At 34.8% G+C, this 24837-nt stretch overlaps 1 protein-coding gene across 15 annotated transcripts in view; it reads right to left on the bottom strand.

The window, feature by feature from the left end:
• The window catches only part of Gtdc1 (glycosyltransferase like domain containing 1), a 472440-nt gene that overhangs the window by 382162 nt on the left and 65441 nt on the right, over positions 1 to 24837 (bottom strand). Inside the window, exon 1 of one of the 15 annotated variants that reach the window (XM_063259039.1) lies at positions 4559 to 4581. The exons of the other annotated variants lie outside the window; for them this stretch is intronic. The gene's annotated coding sequence lies outside the window, so the exon portion shown is untranslated. Of the gene's footprint in view, positions 1 to 4558; positions 4582 to 24837 lie in introns of those variants that run through there. 15 annotated transcript variants of the gene reach the window in all.

A 24837-nucleotide genomic window follows, 5' to 3' on the forward strand; every position in this document is an offset into this window, starting at 1 on the left:
TTTCCTCTCTACCTCCTCCTTCCCTTTATCAGTAATACACATCTTTCAAACTTACTTTCACTCAAGCTTCATAAAACAATAACATACGATCATTATCTACACTTCAATTTCTACTGAAGTCCATCCCTCTACTTGAATTTCTACTTGCTAAATCTAGCAAGAAATAACTGTCTACTTCCATTCCTTACACTACTAGACTATGACATTTGGCACTATTACTCACCATGTCGCTCAGAAATTCTCTTCCACTGGTGTCCAGAGTACCACTGCAGCACTAGGCAATAGTTTTCTCTACTTCATCCCTCAGTCCCTTTCTAAGAATTATTCAGGAATTTACTCTCAGGGATATCAATACAGTTTCACTCTACTCCTAATTTCAGGGCTATAATTCTATCTATTCATTGGTCACACTCAAATCTAAATGTCTTCTCCAATGTCTTATCACGCTAAAACTTATAATTGCTATTTAGAAAAATTACTTTATCAGCTGCTTCAAAGAATCATAAAAACTCTCCTTAACTTAAAGGACAATTCTAAAAAATAGCTCAAACCCTTAACTGGTATTCAGTATCAATTGTTCTATGTGTCTACTGAGCACTTGTAATATGACTACTCTTAATAAAGAGGTTCCGTAAGTATAAAATACACAATGGGTTTCAAAGACAATGCAAAAAATAATTTTACATTGATTGCATGCTGTAATAATAATTCAGATATATTGGGTTAAATAAAATGTACTGATAAATTTAATTAAACTCATTTCTTTTTATTTTTAATGTGGCTATTAATTTTTTTAATTATGTGGCTTGCATTATAATTCTATAGGGTAGCATTGCTCTGTACATAAAAAGGACATTAGAAAAAAAAACCATACACATCATTTATAAACAACAGTAAGAAAAAGAAAAAAAACTGATGCTTTTCTGTACTACATCAGCATCCCCCTCATTCAGAACTTACTATTTTATCTCAACAGCTTGTAGGCTCATTGCTATTGTTTAAAAAAGAAAGCTACATCCTGTAATGGAGACTTATAAAAGTTCCTCTAAACTAATTCAAATATACTCAAAGTTATCAGAATAATCCTTGTATAAAAATTCAATATATGAATTAGAACATCATAAAAATATAAATAGCTAATATTTACTAAGTGCTATATGACTATGTTGCTTAATTTAATCATCACATCTCTGAGGTAGATAACACTGTTACCTTCCCATTTAACAAAGTAGGAAACTAAAACCAGAAAGAGGTTATATAACTTGCCCAAGGTCATCTTGGTTGCACCAGTGCCAGGCCTCAAATCCAGGCAATCTGACTCCAGATCCCATCTTCTCAATCACTATTCTTGCCTGAATTGAAGTAAAATTCAAGAGAACAGCCAACCTCAAATGGTTCCTAGTATTCACACACAGTCAACTAAAACTACAAAAAGTCAGATTAAATAAAGCTTCCACAAAGTATAAGTACAAATATAAAAAAAAGAAAAAAGAAAACTCACAGAAAGTTGAAATTTAGAAGTAAAACTACAAGAGAAAAGGAAAAGAATACAAGAATGAAATAATGAAACAGGACACAAAGGAGTCTTCTCTGAGAATTCTTCATGAACAGAAACATTACTGTGGTCAGAAAAGTATAAGGGACTCAGAATAGGACATGCATGCTGAGAAAGCAGAAAAATGCAGAACCTTGATTCACATTCACAGAACTAACTGAAGAAACCTGCATATAGTTCTGCTTCCCCAGGTCGCATCAGGGTCAGTTCTTGAACAACTTACAGTGTTTCTCAAAAAAGAAAAAGAAATAATTCATACCTGAATGATGAAACTGCACAGTGTGTAATATTTTTATATGAAGTTTGGCATTTAAAAAATAATTTCCAAGACTCACAAAGTAAATATGTAAGAAAATACTTGCAGAGATAACCATTGATCATATATACATAGATATTTCTAGAATACATCAAAAAGACCAACAGCATCAGCAGAACATGTGAAAAGAAAGTGAGAGTCAAGGGACCAAGCATAGGAGAGCAAGAACTTATATCCCCTTGGACTTTTTGAACTTGAACCAAATGAACATAGCCACTGTTTTTCAATTGCTTTAAATACCCTTACATTCAAAAATAAAAATAAAATAGTGCTGAATAATAAAAATGATGGGTATCTACTTATTCATACCCAAGTCTGATGTTAACAAGATTACAGACTTCCATCCATGATGAGAGAGTTAAGAATTCCAGTTTCACACACCATTACCCTTGCTCTCTGCATCTCCACTACCAGAGACAAAAACACAATAAACATGCACAAGGGGAAAGGAGAAAAGAGGAAGGGAAAAGGAAAAAGATACAAATTGTTTATATATGCATAAAATATATAAGATGATCATACGACTAATTCTATTAGTTCTTGGAAAAGAACAGCTAATATTCATAGGATTAGATCAATTTTGCATGTCTATATCTGGTGAACTAAGCAACTCTTTTGAAGATAAGCTACGCAATATTTCAACCATTGTTAAATTCAGTGTCATTGTTTTGGGTTTTTGTTGTTCTTCTGGTTGCTGGATGTCTCTTTTTGTTTTTCCCCAGGTTTTGTTTTAAACTTTTCACATGTCAGAATTTTCCTCAAAATCTATCGAAAAAATGGCTTATTTTCATTAATTTACATTGTGTTGCCATTGTTCATTGTCTTTTCTGTGTGCTTCTCTTTAAAATAAAAAAAATTAAAAGGCAATGAGTTCAAAGAGAAAAATAAATACATAAATAAATAAATTACAGGGGAGTTATTTCAAACGCTACAAAACATTGTTCAAATATTCTGTCACAGAGCCTGAACACTGAAAGATATCCAAAAAGGCAGACACAAGCACTTAACACAGTAAAGCAGTTTTTATAAGCTATTAATGTAAAAACTGCATAATTTTTAAGTTACTGAAGGAAAAACAAAACATAAGTCAGAGATCCCAAAAGAGTAGTGTCACAAAACAGGTATATTATCTCTTAAACTTACCCAAAACTAAATGTCTATGATTTTCTTACACTTACAAGCCACAATACCTATAATTAACAACTCACGATAGCAACCCTCAGTCCTTTCCCTTGGAATAATTGTAGGTGCTCTATGACATCTCACTGACCAGAAGTGAGGGGCTTCTGAATTACTGGCCAGGAGCATAACCCATCCCTTCCTCCTTGACAAAGACAGAGCCTTCAGAACTGTCAAAGGTATAAGCTCTCCAGTGTCTAGGCTTCTTTCTGAGAAAAAGAGCCAAGGTTTGCTGATGAGAGATGTAATAAGCCCTTTCCTTTAAACTTTTCACATGTCAGAATTTTCCTCAAAATCTATCAAAAAAATGGCTTATTTTCATTAATTTACATTGTGTTGCCATTGTTCATTGTCGTCATTTTTTATTCTGTGATATTTTTAGCCAAACAAAATTAGGTACAGTCAATTTTCCTCAATCTGTCTCATCTCTATTCTTCATCTTTTGGGACTCAATTCATGTGATCCTTTAACAACTATTTATTTCACACCAAACTAGATATCTCCCTAAAGCCTACCAATCTAGCCTCTAGGCATATTTCTTAAATAAAAGCACTAGTTCTTTGTAAACCTAAAATTTGCATACTAAAGGAACAAACCAACTATCAAAAGCCCTAGTAGTATATAGCAGTTGCTCACCTCTAAGCAGTTTAAAATGCACTACACTTTATTATTTTTAAAGAAACAGCAACTGTCTTTCTTTTTGTAAAATACTGTGTTTGATAGGTCTAGTTAAACCAGAGGTGATAGCGTGAAGCAAAGGTTTTAAGTTGGTAAATTCTAAACCTTTTAATGAAAGTATATCGGTTAGAAGTTTTAATAAGTCTCAGCAGGACAAAGAAGAATTATCTGTCTGGAGGTATTAAAAGAGAGTGATAGGCTATGATAACCTTAATCATTTGCCCAAGGATTTATAATTTCATTGCTTAAAGGTTAAGGAAATTACGTGGTATTTTGCCCACTGTTATAAAGTAAATGATTTCATGCCTTGGATTGTATATATTTACTGACTGAATCATATGACAGAAGAAATGATTTCTTTAATCAGTTAATCTAATAAATTTTTAAGTTATACACTCCTGGGTGTACAACTACCATTATCTGTTTTAGCCAATAATTGAGTGCCCTGAAACAAAACATAAGGTTTCCAAGAGCTTCTCAGGAAAAAAGAACAAATTCACAATCAAAATTCTGAAAGAATGTTAAATTGCTAATGTGATTACTTTTTTAAAAATTGGATATATTCTTTTACTTTCTTTGTACTTTCTGTCCATTTACTAAATATTTCTATAAAATATTATTTTTATGAAAAATGTTATTTCTATAAAATATTAACATAAAATTCACCCTAGAAATTGATAATTCAAGACACTCTGAGGGTTAAGATCCATGTAGAAATGCAAACAACACACATTCACAATAAGGACAAGCAAAATAATACGAAGAATTGCAGGATAGAGTAACTATTTTAAAACATGACAGTGCAAAAAATAAAATACACTGTACCCTACCTTCATTAGCATACAAAAGGATTTAAGTTCAGTGCTCTTTTAGTTCCCAGTTGTAATGGAATGTGCAAGAGCCTAGCAGAAGGCTGAGCAGCGCTTTCCACGGGGACTACACATGAGAATCAACTGGGGAGCTCAACACTAAAACAAAAACAAAAACACTGATTGACACTCAGGTCCTGTAAGCAGAGATTTTGGCTTCATCACATTTTTAAGAAGCTCCGCAGATGATTTCTCATGCACGGCTATTACAGTCTATCCTACTATTGTAATAATCATTGGTTGGCTCATAAATGGAGCATCTCATTTCATTCACATTTCGGCTTATATATTGACAAGAGAGGAGGCAAATGTAAAATCTAGCTGTAAGCTTTTAAAAAATGTATTTATACTTGCATATAATGTTTACATTCCTTGTGGGGAGTTAATACTTACACATAATACATATTGATTCCTTTTTAAATTCTCTATCTCTCCTCTTCCTTTCTATTCCCTGCATGTCTTGGTCCCTTTCTCTTTGGAGAAAAACTGAAAATGGATGCATCATGAGACCACAATGTTAAGAGAAATAATCAGAGACAAAAGCTTAAATATTGCATGGTTTCCCTTATATGAGAAGTCCCAAGTATAAATAGAGGCAAACTTTTTTAAGGTTCACTCAATTCTATTTTTCCCTGAAACGCTAATGAATAACTGTGCTTAGAAAACCAGTGGAGGGCTGGGATATTGCTCAGCACAGTGCCTGCCTGAAAAACGCAAGATCGTGAGCTTGGTTTCAGGTACCAAAAAAAAAAAAAAAAAAAAAAAAAAAAAAAAAAAAAAAAAGAAAGAAAGAAAACCACTAGAAGATTCTACCTATGTATTAACTAGGGAAAACTATGAGGTACAATGTAATGACTTAACTCATTAGCATCTAAAGCTTCTAACTCTGTCACTGATACTCCTGTATTATAGGAGTTGAATAATTATAATAATAATAATGAGAAGTATCATACTAGTAGTGGTGGTACTACTAGTACCAATGCCAATTTGTCTCTTAGAACCAATTTAAGAATACACATGGTGGGGCTGGAGGTTTAGCTCAGCGGCATAAGCGCCTGCTTTGCAAGCAGGCAATCGTGAGTTCAATCCCCGGTACCAATAAAAAGGAAAAAGACAAAAAAAAAAAAAAAAAAAAAAAAAAAAAAAAATGCACCTGGCAAGTGCAAGGTCATGAGTTCAATTTCTGTAGCAAAAAGAAAGAAAAGAAAAGAGACATATCCAACAGACTATGATGTATTTTTTTCTTGGAATAAATGTGAACTAAATTTCCTATGTTAGAAATAATAGCAATTTTGAAAGCTAAATATATGTAAGAATCAATGATGAATTTTTAACAGTAATTATTTATTTTTTACTCATTTATTTTTGAGACAGAGCCTCTCTATGTAGTTCAGAATGTCCTTGAACTCACAATCACAATGTTGCCCAAGCTGGCCTCAAATTTGGGGAGATCCTCCTGTCTCAGTTGTCTGAGTATTGGAATTAGAGTTGCGACCACCATGCCTGGTTAGGAAGGCATTTTTATTGAATCTATGTGCTTATAATATATATAAATGTAATCAAAGAATTAAATCTTACAGGTAAATACAACATGGAGACACCTAAAGTAAAAAGTTGCCTGTATCCCACATATACCATGCCAAACGTAATCTTAAAACAATCATCTAAAATATCTCCAAGTTCTTATAATAATAAATGTATTTTCTCCAATATATCCAATTCATGTAAACTATACTATTTCTACTAAATTGATAATCTCACTTAAGTAATAAAGTAAGCAATCAATCACTGATCATCTCATTTAAGTAATAAAAACAATGTATGACAATGTGATAGGACAAGATTGATAGTTGCAGTGATTTTATAGCAATGAACATGGTTGATACAAAATCATCTTTTAAAATACACAGGTCATGCCATCCTGTTATTCACAAGCACTTGGATCTATAAGCCTTAAAAGACTTGTTTAGATTTACTGGAGCTGTACTTGCTGTCAAGGAACAAAATGTTATGAAGGTTGATCAAACACATCTTTGCCTCAAGTATCATGTTAATGTTTTTCACAAATGCTGTCCCAAAAGTTAACAGTCAAAGTAATGCAAAGGTTTCTCTTTATTTCTACATTTAATCTTCACAAGTTTGATTAATCATGCAAATCCCTATAGGCTCAGGGTTCCCATCAAAATGTCTTACAGTAAGGTTAAAAATTGAATAGTCATAAACAAATCCAGCCATAGGAAGCTCATGACAGCGTTGCTGTGATCTGTGTGCTTCACGTGCAACAATGGGGAAGCTTGCAAGGGAATATGAGCAACTAATTACCATCTTTTGCTTGAGGGCAGGTGTGCTGATCTCTATAGGTGTCTCTCAGCAGTTCTCTGCCTCCTGTATTGTCTCTTGAAGACATTCACTATAAGAACTTGCTGAAGCCTTGCTCAACATCTGAAAGAATACCAAACTATTGGATGTTCAGAAAGAAACAAGTGACTTCTTAAAATTACCAGTAAGGAGAAAAAATAGTTGAGGAGACTTTCTATATTTTGTGAAAGAATAGTATAAAGCAGTATAAAAAGTAAATTTAACATTAAAATGTAACAGACACATCCATTAAACCAGGATACTAATGCTGTCTCAAGAAATGTAACATGCTTTTCAAAGAAAGTACTGCTATTCTCTAATTAAGAAAGAAAAAGGAAAAAAACTGAATAATCTTATGTTGAACTATGTTAATTCATTCTCAGAATCATAGTAGCCAGTGCTGCATATGCATTTTTAAAAGAATGAAATAGAGACAGACAGACTGACTGACAGACAGAGACAAATTATACACTATAAGAAATTTTAAGCAAAATGACCCTTTAATACTAGGGCTGGTGAGACACACCATTCACATGTGACGCCACTTGCAGGATTAAGATCTTTCCTATATACTTGAAAAGAACTATGCTTAACAAACAAAAGAAACACAAGCCAGACAAAAATATTCCTTGCTCTACTACCTGCTACATGCATAACCTTGAGAAAAAAATATAACTTCTCTGTCCTTGAATTTTCCCATTAAACATAAACAAGACCCAACCCACCAGGGGTACTGTTAATGAGACAGTGTCCCTTAATTGTTTGGCACAGGAATTGGTATATAAGTGCTGAATAAAACTGTAATTAGCATCCTAAAATTCCTAAAGACATGAATTGTCTATTCTTAGTAGAGCACAAGCCAATTTTAAAGCATTTTAGAAAGTAAAGGTCGATCAGGAGCATGATATTTTTTAAAATATGAGATAAGCTACTTGCAGGATCTTCCAAATTTAAATCAATGTCCAGACTCTTGAGCAATAAATCAAAAAACACAAAAACAAAATCTTTCATTCTTTACTTTTCCCAAAACCATTCATCTTTAATTCCTCATTTGTAATATTAAAATTTTACAGAAAAGTCATTTTTTACTCTAACAAATTATGAAAAGTTCTCACACCATATAGTTAGGGAAGAATCTCTAGGAAAACCAAGGGTAATTTTTAGGCAATAAGTCTGCTCAGAGTAAGGAAATGCCTAATAACCATAAGATTTGTATCAATTATTTTTCTAAAATTTGCTAGTGTTGTCCTGTACTCAGTGGCATGAGCCAAAATCCCACAAAGTGAATCCCATCCACCTGAGCAACTTGGCACCTCACTCGGGACCTGACAGGGTCCCACTCAGCATCCTCAATCAGCCTTGGTCCTTCAGGTAGGTCCCTCAGGGCCTGTTGGGCCACACCCAGCAAGCCCGAGTAGCTGGGGAATCACTTGCTAACAATGGTGCAAGCCAAATGCCTGCATAGTGAAACCCATCCAGCCATGCAACCTTGGCACCTCACTTGAAACCTGCTCGCATTCCCAATCAGCTTCAGACTTTCAGGTAGATCCTTCAGGGACTGACTGGGCGACACTCTGTGACCCTCAGTGGCCACAGAACTGCCTGGCTCAGTGGCACAAGCTGAAGGCCTGCACAGCAAACCCCACACAGCTGTGGAGCTTTGGTGCACCATGTGGCATGAGCTGAAGGCCTCAACAGGGTACTCCATCTAGCTTTTCAGCATTGGTATTCCACTGAGAACCTGGTAGAGTGCTGCCCAGTGACCTCAAGTAGCTAGGAGCTTCACACTACTATGGAGGGTGTGCCAAAGGCCGCCCAGCATGCTCCTCACATTTGAGGAGCCTTCAAGTGCCACTAGGGACCTAGTAAGGCCCGACTGATGACTTCCACTCAACTGAGGAAACTCCCTGCATTACAGACAGATATCCTCGACCCAGGAAACAACGGAGACCTTGCATTCATCTTCTACAGAGGAATACAGGAAAATGACAAAATGAAAGACCAAAATGCAATCTCAAACCTCCAGCAAATCCCAAACAAGCCTAGGAGGCATGGACATAGGAGAAAATATAAGCTATACACCTGAATCATCTGAAATGATAGCAACCAAAGTAAAGAAACAACTCCATGCAGCTGTAAAGGAACTCAGATCAGAAATAATCTCCAGGTAAAAGAAGAAATGATAAATGTATTAAAAGAAATGCTGAAGACATTTAAAGAAGACAGTCAAAAAAATTGACGAGCATAGCAAAAGACAGAAACCTTCAATAAACGATATAAGAAAGAAACAGAATGCATGAAACAGATTCAAATATATACCCAGAAAATCAAAAATTCCATCAAAGCTGGCAAAACTCTTTCAATGAAAGTGAACACAGATCTTCAAACCTAGAAGACAAGATTGCAGCTAGTGAACAGGAAAGGAAAGTTCTTTTAAAAATAACAAGGAACCAGAAAATAACAATTCAATAGCTGCAAGATGATGCAAAGAAAGACAATATAAAATTGGTAAGTGTAAATGAAAAAAGTGACAACACAAATGATACAAAAAAAACAATTTACAGAATAGCCAAAAGTTTTCCAAACATGAGAAAGGAAACTGACACACGGACAAATGAAGCATGTAGAACACCAATTAGCCATAACCAAATAAACCTACACCCACACATTTAATAATCAACAGTCCAGAAATTCAAGATAGGAAAAGCATATTAAAAGCTGTTAGAGAAAAGAGACAGATCACCTATAAAGGAAAGCCCACCAGAATCACAGAAGACTTCTCAACACAAACAATGAAGTCAAGAAGAGCAAGGGAGTGAAGTATTTCAAATCCTAAAGATAATAACTTTGAGTTAAATGGGTTTCCTGTATACAACATATGGTTGGATGTTGTTTCTTGATCCATTCTGCCAGTTTGTTTCTTTTAATTGATGAATTGAGGCCATTTACATTAATGGTGATAACTGATATATATTGGCTTCTTTTTGTCATTTTATCCTTCTGCTATTAGTTTTTTGTTTTTTGGTTTTTTGTTTTTTGTTTTTTGTTTTTTTTTTTTTACCTTTTTTACTTTACACTCTGTTTAATTGTTTGTATTGCATCGTGGTATTTTTCTGAAAGTCCTAGTTGTTTTTATGACTATATAGAATGTCTTTTAGTATTCTTTAAAGAGTTGGTTTGGTGGTCATGAAGTTCTTCAGCTGTCCTTTTCATGGAAGTATCTTATTTCTCAATCAATACTGAATGACAGTTTTGCAAGGCAAAAATACAACTTAAAGGAACCTATGGGATTCAATGAAAGCAGTTCTCAGAGAGAAATTTACTGCAGTGAATTCCCACATCAGGAAAACAGAACGAACACAAATAAACAACCTGATGCTAACCTCAAACATCTAGAAAAAGAAGAGCAAGTCAAGCCGAAAGCCAAAAGAAGGAAGGAAATTATAAAGATCAGAGCAGAAATTAATGCAATAGAGACTAAGAAAATAATACAAAGAATTAATGAATCAAAGAGTTTGGCTCTTTGAAAGAATAAATAAAATTGATGAGCCCATTTCCTACTTTCTTTTAAAAACGAAAGAAAGAAACTCAAGTTTATGCATTAAGGAATGAAAAGGGTGAAATCACTACAGAGTCTGTGGAAATACAGAAGATCATTTATATCTACTTCAAAAACCTTTACTTTCAGGTCAGGGATTTAGCTCAGCGGTATAAGTGCCTGCCTGGCAAGCTCTAAGTCATCAGTTTGAGCCCCGGTATCAAAAAAAAAAAAAAAAAACAAAAACAAAAACACCTTTATTCACATAGGTTTGATAACACAGAAGAAATGGAAAGATTCCTAGATACATCTGAACTACCAAAGCTAGATCAAGATGTAAAACTGCTGAATAACCCAATTTCAATTAGTGAAATTGAAAATGTAATTAAAACCTTACCAATAAAGAAAAGCCCAGGTCTTGATGGATTCACTGCTAAATTTTATAAGAATTCAAGGAAGATTTAATTCCATCACTCCTCAAACTCTTCAATGAAATTCTCCCTAACTCATTCCTGGAAGCAAGTATTACCCTAATACCAAAACCAGCAAAAGATCCAACCAAAAACTACAGGCCAATCTCTCAAATGAATATAGATGCAAAAATTCTCAATGAAATACTGACAAAAAGAATACAGCAAATCATCAAGAAGAGCATATAACACAACCAAATGGGGTTCTTGCCAGGAAGGCAAGGATGGTTCAACATATACAAATTAATAAACAAAATACACATCAACAGAGCCAAAGACAAGAATCACATAATCATTTCAACAGATGCAAAAAAAAGCTTTTGATAATGCCCAACACTCATTGATGATAAGAACCCTATAAAAAATCAGAATAGATGGTCTTTACCTCAATCTGATAAAAGCCATTTATGACAAACCAACAGCCGGCACCACATTAAATGAGCAAAAACTGAAAGTGTTCATTCTAAAATCAGGAAGAAGACAAGATGTCCACTATCACAACTCCTATGCAATATAGTTCTAGAAATATGCGCTAAATCAATTAGACAAGAAAGAGAAATAAAAGGAATAAGGATAGGAAAAAGAAGTTAAATTATCATTTGCAGATGACATGATACTCTACATAGAACACCTCCAAAACTCCATTGAAAGACTTCTAGGTATAATAACTAAATTCAGTAATGTAGCTGGATACAAAGTCAACATTCAAAAATCAATAGCATTCCTCTACACAAACAACAGCCTCACTGAGAGAGAAATAAGAGAAGCCACATCCTTCACAATAAGCATTCAAAAAGATGAAATACTTAGGAATCAATCTAACAAAGGAAGTAAAATAGTAAAATATCTATTCAGTAAAAATTACAGTACTCTGAAAAACAAAATTGAAGAGGATCTCAGAAAATGGAAAGACATTCCTTATTCATGGATAGAAAGAATAAACATTGTGAAAATTGCCATTCTCCCAAATTTTTCTCAGATTCAATGCAATTCCAATCAAAATACCATTAACATACCTCATAGATCTAGAGACATCATTCTTAAAATTCATCTGGAACCAGAAGAGGCCTATAAAAGCAAATGGAATTCTGGGCAACAAAAGCAAGGGTGGAGGCATCACAATCCCTGACTTGAAATTATACTACGAAGCTACTGTGGTAAAATCAGCATGGAACTGGAATAAAAACAGACCTGACAATCAGTGGAATAGATTAGAAGATACAGTCACAACAGAAACACTAAATCTGCTGGAAGTCAAAGTAGGAAGAAATCTTGAAGATATAGCAGTAGGCAGAGAATTTATGAACTAAAATCAAACCACAGCAAACACTTCCCAGAATCAATAATTGGGAGCTTGTCTTATTAAAAAGTTTTTGCATGTCAAAAGAAAGCTCCAACATAGTGAAAACAAAACTCACAAATTGAGGAAAAAAAATCTTAGTGAACTGTCCCACAGAAAAAGGACTCCTATCTAAAACAGGTAAAGAATTTTATAAAATCAGACCCCCAAAATTCAAAGACCCAATCCAAAAATGGGCATCTGAGATGAATACACACTTCTCAGCTGAAGAAATACAAATGGCAAATAAATACATGAAAAAATGTTCAGCATCATTGGTCATTAGAAAAATGCAAATTAAAACCACCCTGAGATTCCATCTCATTCCAGAACGAATGGCCAGAATCAAAAAAACCACCAATAACAAACGCTGAAGAAGGAGTGGAGGAAAAGGAACTCTTCTGCACTGTTACTGGGAGTGTAGACTGGTGCAACCATTGTGGAAATCAGTCTGGAGGTTCCTCAAAATTTTGAAATTGGAAGTCCCATTTGACCCAGTTATTACACTTCTGGGCATATTCCCAGAACCAAAAACATCGTTCCACAGTGATATGTATGCACCCATATTTATATCAGCACAATTTGTAATAGCCAAATCTTCAAAGCAACCTAAATGACCATTAACTGAGAAATGGATAAAAAAGATGTGGTATTTTTATGTAACGGAATACTATTCAGCTATAAAGAATGATCACATTGAGACTTTTATAGGTAAATAGATGCAACTTGAGACCATACTCATAAGTGAAATAAATAAAACTCATATGGGTAAATACCATATTGTCTCCCTAGTATAAGAAATTGAAAGAGTAAATAAGATACAAAATCTCCAATAAATATTGTGAATGAGTACAAAACTGCTCAAAGGGGAAAAATAACTCAGGGAAAAGGAGAAAAGAAGGAAGGGAGAAGAAAAAAGATACAAATATGTACATGTACAATTAAGATAGCTAAGATAATTGTACTACTAATTCTATTAGTTCTTGGAACAAACAATATAAGATTACATCAATGTTGCATGTTTATCTTTGATAATCTGAGTAACTCTTTTGTAGATAACTACAAAATAATCACCTTATTTATGTTACTACTACCTTGTTTTGAAAGCCTGTATTGCCATTGTTTTGGGTTTGTTGTTATCACTTTTTTGTTTCTTGTTTTTCTCATAATTTGTTTGGTTTGGTTTTGTTTTTCCCTCTAATACCAAAAGGATAGATGTACATGTATAGACTTATACATACCTAGAATTTCTCCTAAAGAGTTTACAAGAACTGATTTTATTACATGTGATGATATGAACAGCTACTTTGAAGAAAATGAGACATTTTGTTAGCCATTGCTGATTTCCTATCATCTTGTTGTGAAGTCCAGTAATGCTTTTATTCTTTGTTTTGATTGGTTTTAGTCTGTTTGTAGTATTTAATAATTTCAGTACATGTGAAGGTATAGACAGCTATTTTGAAGAGAACAAGAGACACTGTGGTAGCCATTGTTGATTTCCCTATTGTCTGGTTTTGAAGACCTATAATGCTTTCATTATTTTGTTTTGATCCATTTTATATCATTTTGTCTTGTTTGAATTCATTATGTGAGAAGACATAGACAATTATTTCACAGAAAACAAGAGACATTATGGTGGCCACTGTTGATTTCCCATTGTCTTGTTTGAAATCCTGTGTTGCTCGCATCATTTTGTTCTGATCTGCTTTGTTTTATTCTCTTTAAAATAAAATAAAATAAATAAATAAAATTTGCTATTGTTTTTCTTCAACCAAATGGAATTAAGATGTAATTTCAAGCTAGGTGTGGTGGTTCATGCCTGTAATCTCAGCACTTGGAAGGCTGAGGCAAGAGGAGCATTGTGAGTTTGACACCACCCTGGGCTACAAAGTGAGCTCAAGGCCTGCTCAAACAGCACAGAGACCCCGTTTAAAAAAAAAAAAAAAAAAAAAAAAGATGTTATTTCAAGGCATCATTACCATTAATCATCAAATATAATATCACAGGTCTTTAAAATTATTAATAAAATAGTAGTTAAAATTAATTCAGATTATTCTGGAGTGAGCCAAAAATGGGACAAAAATAAAGTAAAATACAAAAAAGTAGAGAAGTACTTCAAAAAGCAAAAACAATTCTATCCACAGAAATAATACAAATATATTTTTGTTTTAAGTAGTATCCCTCCCATTCCCAGTAAACTAGTTCATCAGTTCATTTCTTCAAATCTGGATACATGTTCTCTCTTGCTCTTATACCTTTCTTCCTCCTATGGCGTGTCCAAATTTCAATTGTATCCTGGCTCTCATAAAATGTTAAGATGTGATGTTGTGCTTTAACAAATAACATGTAGCCCAAGGACCTCATCTATTGGAAACAGTTACACAGATAATGTAAACTGTGTGTGTGTGTGTGTGTGTGTGTGTGTGTGTGTGTGTGTGTGTGTGTACAAAAAGGCAAACTATGAACAGAGGATAAATCAACTATTTAACTCATTTTGCCTGCCATTAAGTCAAAGAACGTTTTAGAAAACCTATGATTGGGCTGGGGATTTAGCTCAGCGGCATAAGCGCCTGCCTGGCAAGCCCGAGGTCATGAGTTCAATCCTTGATACCAAAAAATAAATAAATAAATAAAATTGAAGGTCAACCAATGACTGCATGAAATAATTCAAAATTCCAATTTGGGGTTTTCATCTATAGCTGTTTCAAGAATGAATTATCCTTGCAAAACAATGTTTTTGCCATAAGAGAGTCCAGGAAAAAAAAAAAAAAAAAAAAACGACAAAAAGTGCTTCTAGGTAACAAAGAAAAAATCCTAAGAAGACAGCAGTTAAAAAAAAAAGAGAGAGAGAGAATGAAAATTTCCCCACAGAATGCCTTTAAGAACAAATTTAAACATAAATAATCTGATGTAATACTCCTTATGAAAAATTGTAATAAGCACAAAAATGTTCAGAAAAACATTAAGAGGAATAAAAAAACTAAGCAAATTAAATACAAGGCATTACTAACTTCATGAACAACAAAGTCAGAAGCAAACTTTTTACTAGAGTTAACTATATTAGCCAACTATGAATAATTCTGCATAGTGTAATGATGCAACAGTAAAAAAAGTTAGCCAGAAGTTGTACTTTGGACGATATGAGGAAAAGTGAGGCAATGTAAAGTCACCAAATCCAGAGACTATAATGTAACGTAAGTGGATAATGTCTAAAATAAGTGAAGATAGCAATGTGCATACATAACTTAAGATGTAGAGATATAGTACCTGGAAAGAAAAGAGAAAAAGGATTTAAAATGTCCAGGCATGGTGGAACACACCTGTTATCCCAGTACTTGGGAGGCTGAGGCAAGAGGATCACCTTGAGTTCAAGCCCAGCCTGCACCACATGGTAAGTTCAAATCCAGCCTGAACTGAACTGTATCTCAAAATCTTGTCCCCCCCTCCCAAAAAAAAAGAAAGAAAGAAAAGGAACTCAGAAAGAGGGGTCAAGTAGTCACTCTTTTCTAACAGGTCTTTTACAACTATTAGAATTTTAGACTAGGTACATGTATTTTTTTATTCTCTGACAAAACAAGCATGATTTTAAAAGAAACAGCCATGTTCACGTGGGTCCTGTTGACAATGTTTCTCACAATAACAAAAAGTAGAAACAACCTAAATGCTCAGCAATAAGTTACTGGTTAAATAATATTATACCTACAGAATATGACTGTGAAATCTTATAAATATATATGACCACGTACTCATTTAAAATGATATTGTAGGAAGATACTTGATTTGAACATACTGTCTATATTATAAAATGAAAAACAGGTCAAAAACTGCTAATGAAACACACATGAAATTACAAATGATTATTTTAAAATTCATTTTCTTTTTGTGTGTCTGCAGTTTTCCAAGTGCTCTAAATAGCAAGCTTGAAAATAGTTAAAAATTTTAACATAACTCATCATTAAGCCAATTTCTCCTGCCTCACTGTATGTTGTATATATCACTATTAAATGCTAGCATGATTCATTTTATATACTATTTAATGTGTGTGTGTGTGTGTGTTTGATGTAATCAGCAGAAGTCAGGACCATGTCCAATCTATCACTGTCCTCACAGTCTTGATTTACGAATGTTCAATTTATGATAGCTTCAAATATGATTTTTCAACTTTACAGTGGTACAAAATGAATTCAATAGACACCACATTCAATAGACACCACACTTTGATATTCAATATGGACCTTTAGGCAGCAGAGCCACATGCGGTGTGATACTCTCTACTGACACTGGGTAGTGTCAAGTCACAGCTCCTAGTCAGTCACAAGCTCACAAGTGGAAGTAACCAAGATCTACAGCACACTGCTGCTAAACTGTGAGGTTCAACAGATTAGATGCATTAAATTCAACTCTGATCTATGACAATTTCATTTTATGAGAGGTTTCTTGGGACAAAACCACATGTTCAGTTGAGGAGCTTCAGTACAGGTTGAAAGGAAGAATATGCCTAGGCTTCCAAAAACAATTTCAAAAAACAATATAAAAAGACAATATAGACAATACAGAAAAGAATCTTTTTTCTTAATTTTAAAAAGGAAAAAAAGTATTGACTGCCTGTGAGAAGAATAATCATATAAAATACAAATTTGCAGGTTGGTTGTTCTCATAAGATTATTCTTCAGTCCTATCTCACATATACACTGTCTCTCAAACTGACAGTGAACATTTACTTTGTTTCTCGTCTGAAGGCTTCATGAGGCAATGTTTAAATGTAGATTTTCAGAATTTAACAGATCTACATTTATCACCCAGAAAATGTCATTTTTTTTTTTTTTTTGGTCTTTTTCGTTTTTATCGGTACCAGGGATCGAACTCACGACTGCCTGCTTGCAAGGCAGGCGCTTATGCTGCTGAGCTAAATCTCCAGCCCCTAAATGTCATTTTCTTAAGGATTTGTTATACAAAATATTAGTTACCCACAGTTTTACCGTGAAAAAATTGATATTAGAATTACTTCTTTTTGTCAATACAGAATCCGAATAAAGTACAAATTTAAATGTTTAATGGGTAAGAGATGATTTTCATAGTGCTTGGCTTTTACTTAGAACTAGTTTCAAAATGACTAATAAATGGAGCAGCATAAATTCCAGAAACACAAGTTTTTCTGGGCATAACCACAAAACTCCACTTACTTTTGTACATAAAGAATTCTTAACTCTTTCTTCTTTACTCCTTTATAGAAAGAAACGTTCAGTACATTTGATAAAAAGTCACAAACTAACTCTGATACTTCATCTTTGTGGGCTGTTTTATCCATGAGATGAACTGCTACTTTTAAGCATGTTTTTAGAGTACACCATGCATAAGTAAGAGCAGTTACAAAGAACAGAACTTGTTATGGAGCTCTTTAATCTACCCTGGCTCCTGGAATTCTGAGTAGGAGGGCGTAAGACAAGGTAAATGAACTTCTACACTGCGTTTGATAATTGTATAGGCAAAGAGAACAATTAAAGTCTAAAAGCACAACAAGGGCTTTAGCACTTGCCTGGTAAACTCAAGGTCATGAGATCATCTTCAGTTCCAAAAAAAAAAAAAAGATACAAGATTTGTATACTTTTTCCTTTGAAGTATTTATTACTTTGAAGATAATGATATACAGTGGATTAACATTCTCATATTTTATTCTAAAGTTTTATTCTCATGAAATACAATCTAAAAAGTATTTGTCAACTTTAAAAACAAAACACACCGATGTAGGTAACTACTAAAGGATAATTTGCTTTAAAAAAAAAAATGTGTTATGAGCTGGCTTTATACGTTAAATTACCCACAATACAGATTTAAATTTAAAAAAGGAGATAGGGCAAAAACCTTACAACCAAAAAATATTAAGACTAGCAATTGAATTTTAATTAGCATCTCAGGTATTTTAATGGAATGAAACATGCAGTTCATATTATAAAAATTCAATTTACCACCATTTTTCAAGAATGTATCGTCTACATTAAGTAAAATACACTTGTATAAATTGCAGAAAGTACAAACTAATCTAAGATATGGAACGCAGATCAATAATTGCCTAGATGCACACACTGGGGGAGAGGGACTTCAAGAGGTCACTAAGAAGCTTTCTAGGCTAATATTAATGTTTTAAATCATAATTATGGTGCCACTGAAGCAAGCACATACAACTGTATGCTTTTATCAAAACTAATCACCTTATCCACTTAAAATGGTGTTATGGATTAAGAACTGGTGGTCAACTTAACACCAGCTGGATTACATCAGCATGGCACTGAGCAAAGATGCTCCACCTGAGGAAAGTAGCCAGCATAAATAGGTGGAGAAGGAGAAGGAAGTTGTTAAGGTGTTGAGGCGTTAATGCATTGTTGTGTGGAGGCACTGTGGGTAGTCCTTTATGTTGCTGTTTGAGCCGTGGGTTCTCCTGGAGAAGCTCTGGTCCTCACATTAAGCATGGCTTCCTGGCTCTGGAGGGGAAGATGTGTGCTGTTTGGTCTCCAGGATGAACTCCTCACAGTGGCTTCCTGGCACATACCGACTGTGGTTGTTGCAGGAGGAGCTCCGGAACCTCCATGTCACTGAGGATGGCTGTGGTGCTTTCAGGACAGCTCTTGTCTTCGTTGTGAGTGTGACTTCTCGGCTCCAGGGTGCTGTTTAGAACCCTCATCCCACCAGCACAGCTCCTTCACACTGCTGGCATAGACTTTCTGGCTTCCACCATTGATCTTTGGGCCTTCCCAGCACGGATCCGTAAAGGAGACTGGCGTGAGTCCTTTTTGTGGGCTCTGGACCTCCAGCTGGACTCGTGGAAGGCGTTGTCATGAGCTCTGGTTTTTATCTGGACTCACGTGGGACATTGCTGTGGGATTTAGGCTCCTGACTAAATAATCTACGTCTTTGGTGTTGCAAATAGGTTTCCTGCATTTTCTTGTGTTAACTCCCGGCGATCATTATAAAAATAATATTATAAACTCCATGTCCTGATTCAAATTGTTCTCTGCACAACCCCTAACTACAACAAATGGGTAGTTCTTGTATGAGGCCTGGGTTCAACTTCTTGTACCAAATAACAAATAAACAAATACAAATAAAAAAGCAACAAAGCTAAAAAAAAAACCTTCAATTTTTTCACATTAAATATTATTTTAAAAATTAATAATCACATTTTATAATCACATTTAATAAACTATTTCATAACTGAAAACAATTCTTTAATAGGAATTAGTCAAAATGAACTTATAAAATGAGCTGCTATATAAAAAGTATATTTCTTTAGGGTGGAAATATTAGTATTTCGTTTTACTGTGGCTTCATTTCTATCACACATAAATGCCACACTGGTAAAATGATACACAAGATTATTTTTTAAGTATCATATTATTTCATTAAAATTAAAAATTTTTGCCTGTAAAACACGTTAAGAAAGTAAAAAAAAGTCATAGACTAGGAAAATATATGTTCAAAAAATCTGATAAAAGATAATAATTACAATAGTAAAAACTTCTAAAATTCAACAATAAGGAAACAATAAATTAAAGTGGGCAATTTTTTTTTCAGTAAACACCTTAGAAGATACACATAAGACAACCATATGAAAAGACGTGAAACCACCATGTCTTTAGAACTGCAATTAAATACTATTGCTTACTATGAGTTAAAATTCAAAACATTTACAACACCAAATATTGAAGGAAACATGGAGCAAAACAGGAATTTTCATTAGTTTCTGATGAAGTTGTATACTGAAACAGCCTTTTTTGGAAGACAATTTTTTTTTTTGTTTCCTACAAATTTAAAAATATACAACATAAAACTGAACAACTGTGTATTTATTTATGCAAAGGAGTTAACATGTATATCCACACAAAAACCTACACAAAAATATCTATAGAAAGTTTAATGAGAATCCTATGAGGCAACCAAATACCCTCCAGAGGGTTAATGTATAAATTGTGGTATATTCATAAAAGGGATTACATAGTACTAAAAAGAAATGAGCTGTCAAGCCACAAAAAGACATGGAGGAATATACATTGCTAATGAAAAGGAGCCAAACTGAAAAGGCTACATATTGTATGATTTTAAGTATATGACATTGGGGCTGGGGATTTAGCTCAGCGGCATAAGCGCCTGCCTTGTAAGCGCATGGTAGTGAGTTCAATCTCTGGTACCGACAAAAAAAAAAAAAAAAGGAAGTATATGAGATTACAGAAAAGGCCAAACTATGAAGACAGTTAAAAGATAAATGATTGCCAGAAATTCTGGAGAAGGGAGAAAAAGAGGAATGAAGAGATAGTGCACAAAAGACATTTTGGTCAGTGAAATTATTTTATGATACTATAAAAGTGGATATGTTACATAATTTTCAAAACCTATGGAATATGCCACACTAAAAATGAACCTCAACCTAAAGACTTCAGTCTGCAATACTGGGTTGTTATGGTTAAATCTAAAAGATACCCCAAAAGTCTCATGTACTTGGAAGGTAATTAGGTCATGGAACCACTGTCCACTGTATTCACCAGTGGATGCATCCATGGATGAGCTCAGTAGCTAAATGTGCTGCTAAAAGTGGAGCTTGTTAGAGAAGGGGTCGCTATGGGCATGACATGGATTCATGTCCTTGGCACCTCCTTGTTCCCTGTTTCCTAGCTGCCCTGGATTGAACATCATTCCTCTGCCATGCTCTCCACTCAACCATGTCTGTCTTGGGACCAGCGGATTGAAGTTGAGAGCCAAAAGAAAACTCTCCTTTAAGTTGTAGCTATCAGATATTTTCCTCCCAGTGACAGAAGAGTGACTGTGATATGGGTAAATGTTGCCTTGCTGACTGTAACAAACATATCACTCTGCTGGGAGATGGTATGAGAAAGACTGACAGGGAGAGAGGGGGATAGCCTCTGTGCTTTCTACTCATTTTTGCAGTGAACATAAAACTGTCCTAAACAAACAAAGTGTGCCAGACAAAAAAGTTTCATTAATTTCGTAAGACAAGTTCTTTTCAAAAGAAAGTTCAAATCCTGTATGTGTATTTGAATGTGGAAATATTATACAGTGGTTCTTTTGCTCATAAAACTAAAGTACCTATTTTTTCTTTAAGACATGTCGGACTTCTCAAAAAAATATCTTTCTCAAAGAAAGTTTAAGGTATATGCTTTGCTGACAAATTCAATAGGAATTCCACATTAAGGAGTAGTTCTGTCAAAATCCTAAGTTTACAATGATAGCATCATTTTTTTTTTATTTAAGGAGGAAAAAAAACAGAAAAAGGGTACAAGTTATACAGAATTTCAAAAAAACAAACAATAGGAAATTACTAGTTAATAAATTACATATTGTTATCTTAGAAATTGTTGTTCAAGTTACAAAATTAAAGCATATAAAGTGGACTTTCAAACGGTGAGACTGGAAACAGTTTTGTTCAATGATCCAACAAAACTCAGTAATATGGTTATCTATCTTACACACTTAAATATATATGCAGTTATATTCTTTAGAGCTTTTTCTTTTCCTTTCTTTTGTACAATGACAATTACACATTTTGGGTTTTATTACTCCCACAGTTCTTATTACTTTTTTTTTTTTTTGAAGAGAGTAAAACCAAATGTGACATAACAGAACAGAGTCAGTCAAATCAAAAGGATGGACATAATAGATAATGTAAAAACAAAATACTAGGTGATCAACAATGGTTACCATACTGCCTCTTGCTATCTTAAATAGAATTGCCTATATCATCAGTTATAATAAAATTGAACAAAACAGTAAAGAATAAAACCAAATCATTGGAGACATTACAGGACTTTAAAAGAAGGTAATAGTCAACCAGAATGGGATGTCATAATGAATCTTATTGTCTTTACAGTTGTTGCCTATACTTTCGAATCATTTTTATAATGACGGTTTCAAAAGATTACATTTCTAATGTCATTAAAAAAAACTCAGAGCAGCTAAAGTTTGTACTGAATCCATAGTTTTACCATATTATATGTAATTTACTTTTTCATCAAATCCCTTAAAATTTATGATTTTTCTCTTGCAAACTATGAAAAACAATGATTTAGCCTCCCAATACAAAAAAACTCTAAAAAAAAATAAACATTAAGCAATTAATTTAGACATCTGGTTTCAAAAGCAATAATTAAAATCTAATGTCAGGATCTTTCACTACCTTCTTGTTAAGAGTATAGAGACAGCAAATAAATTTAAAAAGATGGTAAAAGGAAGTCACTGCCAGCCCCGTATGTACTGCAGAAACAAACAAAAAAGTTTAAAGTACAAAAAATAATTAATATTTCATTGCCAATGAAACTAAGATGCAGCCAAAACCACAATCCACAAACTATCTTTGAAAGCCAAATTATGTGATATGTGGAATCAGAGGAAGGAGTAATGCTGAGAGTCAAACCACACCCTCTCAGATCTCAAGAAGGATAAAGATTTCCCTAAAACTGGCACTGTTCTAAAACCCATTCAAGGGGCTGGGGACAGTTCACTGGAACAGTACCTGCCTGGCAGGCACAAGGCCCTGAGTTGGATTCCTGGTACTAAAAATAAATAAATAAACAATAAAATCCATACAAGGTAATTCTGATTGAAGTCGTCCTATTTAGATAGCCAAATTCTGGAGTCATGGTAATCATTCACCTAGAATAAGAGTTGTTTTCTCCATCAAATATGTCTATACCAAAAAAGAACAGAGGAAGACCAATAAGACATTATAATTGTACATAACCTAGTATTCTAACTCAGCATGATTGTCAATAGATGAAAAGAGGATAGAAGTAAAAACTGATGCTATTTGTCCTCTCCTCCATGTACTCACATACATGCATCTACCCTCACATTTTTTTCATGTTATACCCTGAAAAATAGAACTGAGCACATTCAAAAATAAGTAAAAATCAGAAAGCAACAGAAAAAATAAGAAAGAAAAAATAAGAAAAATTTATGTACACCTACCAAGGATTGATATAAAGAAGTAACACATGAAGATAAGAAAATGTGCTAGGGAATAGAATAGTTACAAAAGTTTCCATAGAATGTGAGCTACTCAAAGAAAAAGGGCTCAGGAAAATTATGATGTATCTAAGAAAAGATAAGTCAACTAAAGGGTAAGGAAAAAAAAGCATAATGGCTAGCAAAGCAAGGAAAAGTTAAAGGTTGAAAAAATATAAACATAAGACTAAACACAAATGAGGCAATACTGCCAGCTGCTAAAAACTAAACAGAATTCTCAACACTAAAACATACAGGAAAGAAAAGACACATGAACAAAAAAAAAAAAAACAATGGAAAAAATATTTTTGACACATAAAAAAAATCTCTATAAATATATATACAACCTTTTCTCCACATGCCCAGCACAGGGACACACTCAGCGGATCCGCCTCTGCCTGCCGGCGCCGCCACCACTGGAAGGCCCTTTTCCTCTGTGCATCCAGCGCAGGCAGAGAGAGCCAGAAGATCCTCCTCTGCCTACTGGGCACTGCCACCGGAAGGCCCTTTCCTCCAAGCACCCACTGCGGGCAGGCAGAGCCAAAAGATCTGCTTCTGCCTGCCAGGCACCGCAACCAGCTGAAGGCCCTTTCCTCTGCAGGCCCAGCATGGGCAGAGAGAGCCAAAATACCAGCCTATTCCTGCCAGGTGTCTCCACCAGAAGGCCCTTTCTTCTGCACGCTCAGTGCGGGCAGAGAGAGACAGATCCCACCTCTGCCTACTGTGCACCACCACCAAAAGGCCACATCCTGCAGGTGGCCAGTGTGGGCAGAGAGAACCAGCAGATCTGCCTTCAGGGAGCTAGGACTGGAATCTGGCTCCTTCCTGCAGGTAGCCAGCAGGAGCAGGGACACACAGCCAGATAAGACCTGTGCATCTGTAGGCCACCAGTGGAAGCCCTTGGTTCCCTCCAGCAGCCATCACACAACAGCAGAATCAGACAAACATACCTCTGTGTGTCTGCCAGGACTGTGAGAGTCCCAGTGTAAACACGTAGGCTGAGAGAAGCAGCCCCCCTCCCTGCAAACCTGATCATCAGGGAAGCCCCAGTAGAGCTGCACAGGTCTGGAGAAGCCTGCTCTATGCCTTGCTACCTCCCTGTAAATCTGGAATTAGAGGAACCCATGTACCTGTCCCATCCCCCTACACTGCCTGGGGGCAGCCAACTCAGGAAGTACCTGGGGCCCCGTAACCAGCTTCTTGGGAGGAACCCAGGAAAATGTCAAGAAGAAGGAACAAAAAGCAAACTCAGACCTCTAACCCACACAGAATAAGTCTGGGGATACATCATGGGAGAAAACGGAACTCACACACCTGAAATCTCTGAAACAATAGCAACTGAAGGAAACAACTTCATGAGATTGTAAAAGCAGTCAAATCAGAAATAATGTCTCATGTAAAAGAATAAATCAAAATCACAAACATACTGAAAGAATTGTTCAGCAGGTCCAAAGAAAACATAGACCAAAAAGAGCAGCATAGAAAAATGATGGAAACCTTGGATGAATGTGGAAAGGAATTACAA

The sequence above is a fragment of the Cavia porcellus genome, unplaced genomic scaffold (assembly GCF_034190915.1).
Source record: "Cavia porcellus strain 051 isolate PalLab524CR breed Dunkin Hartley unplaced genomic scaffold, mCavPor4.1 scaffold_12, whole genome shotgun sequence".
Classification (NCBI taxonomy): domain Eukaryota; kingdom Metazoa; phylum Chordata; class Mammalia; order Rodentia; family Caviidae; genus Cavia; species Cavia porcellus.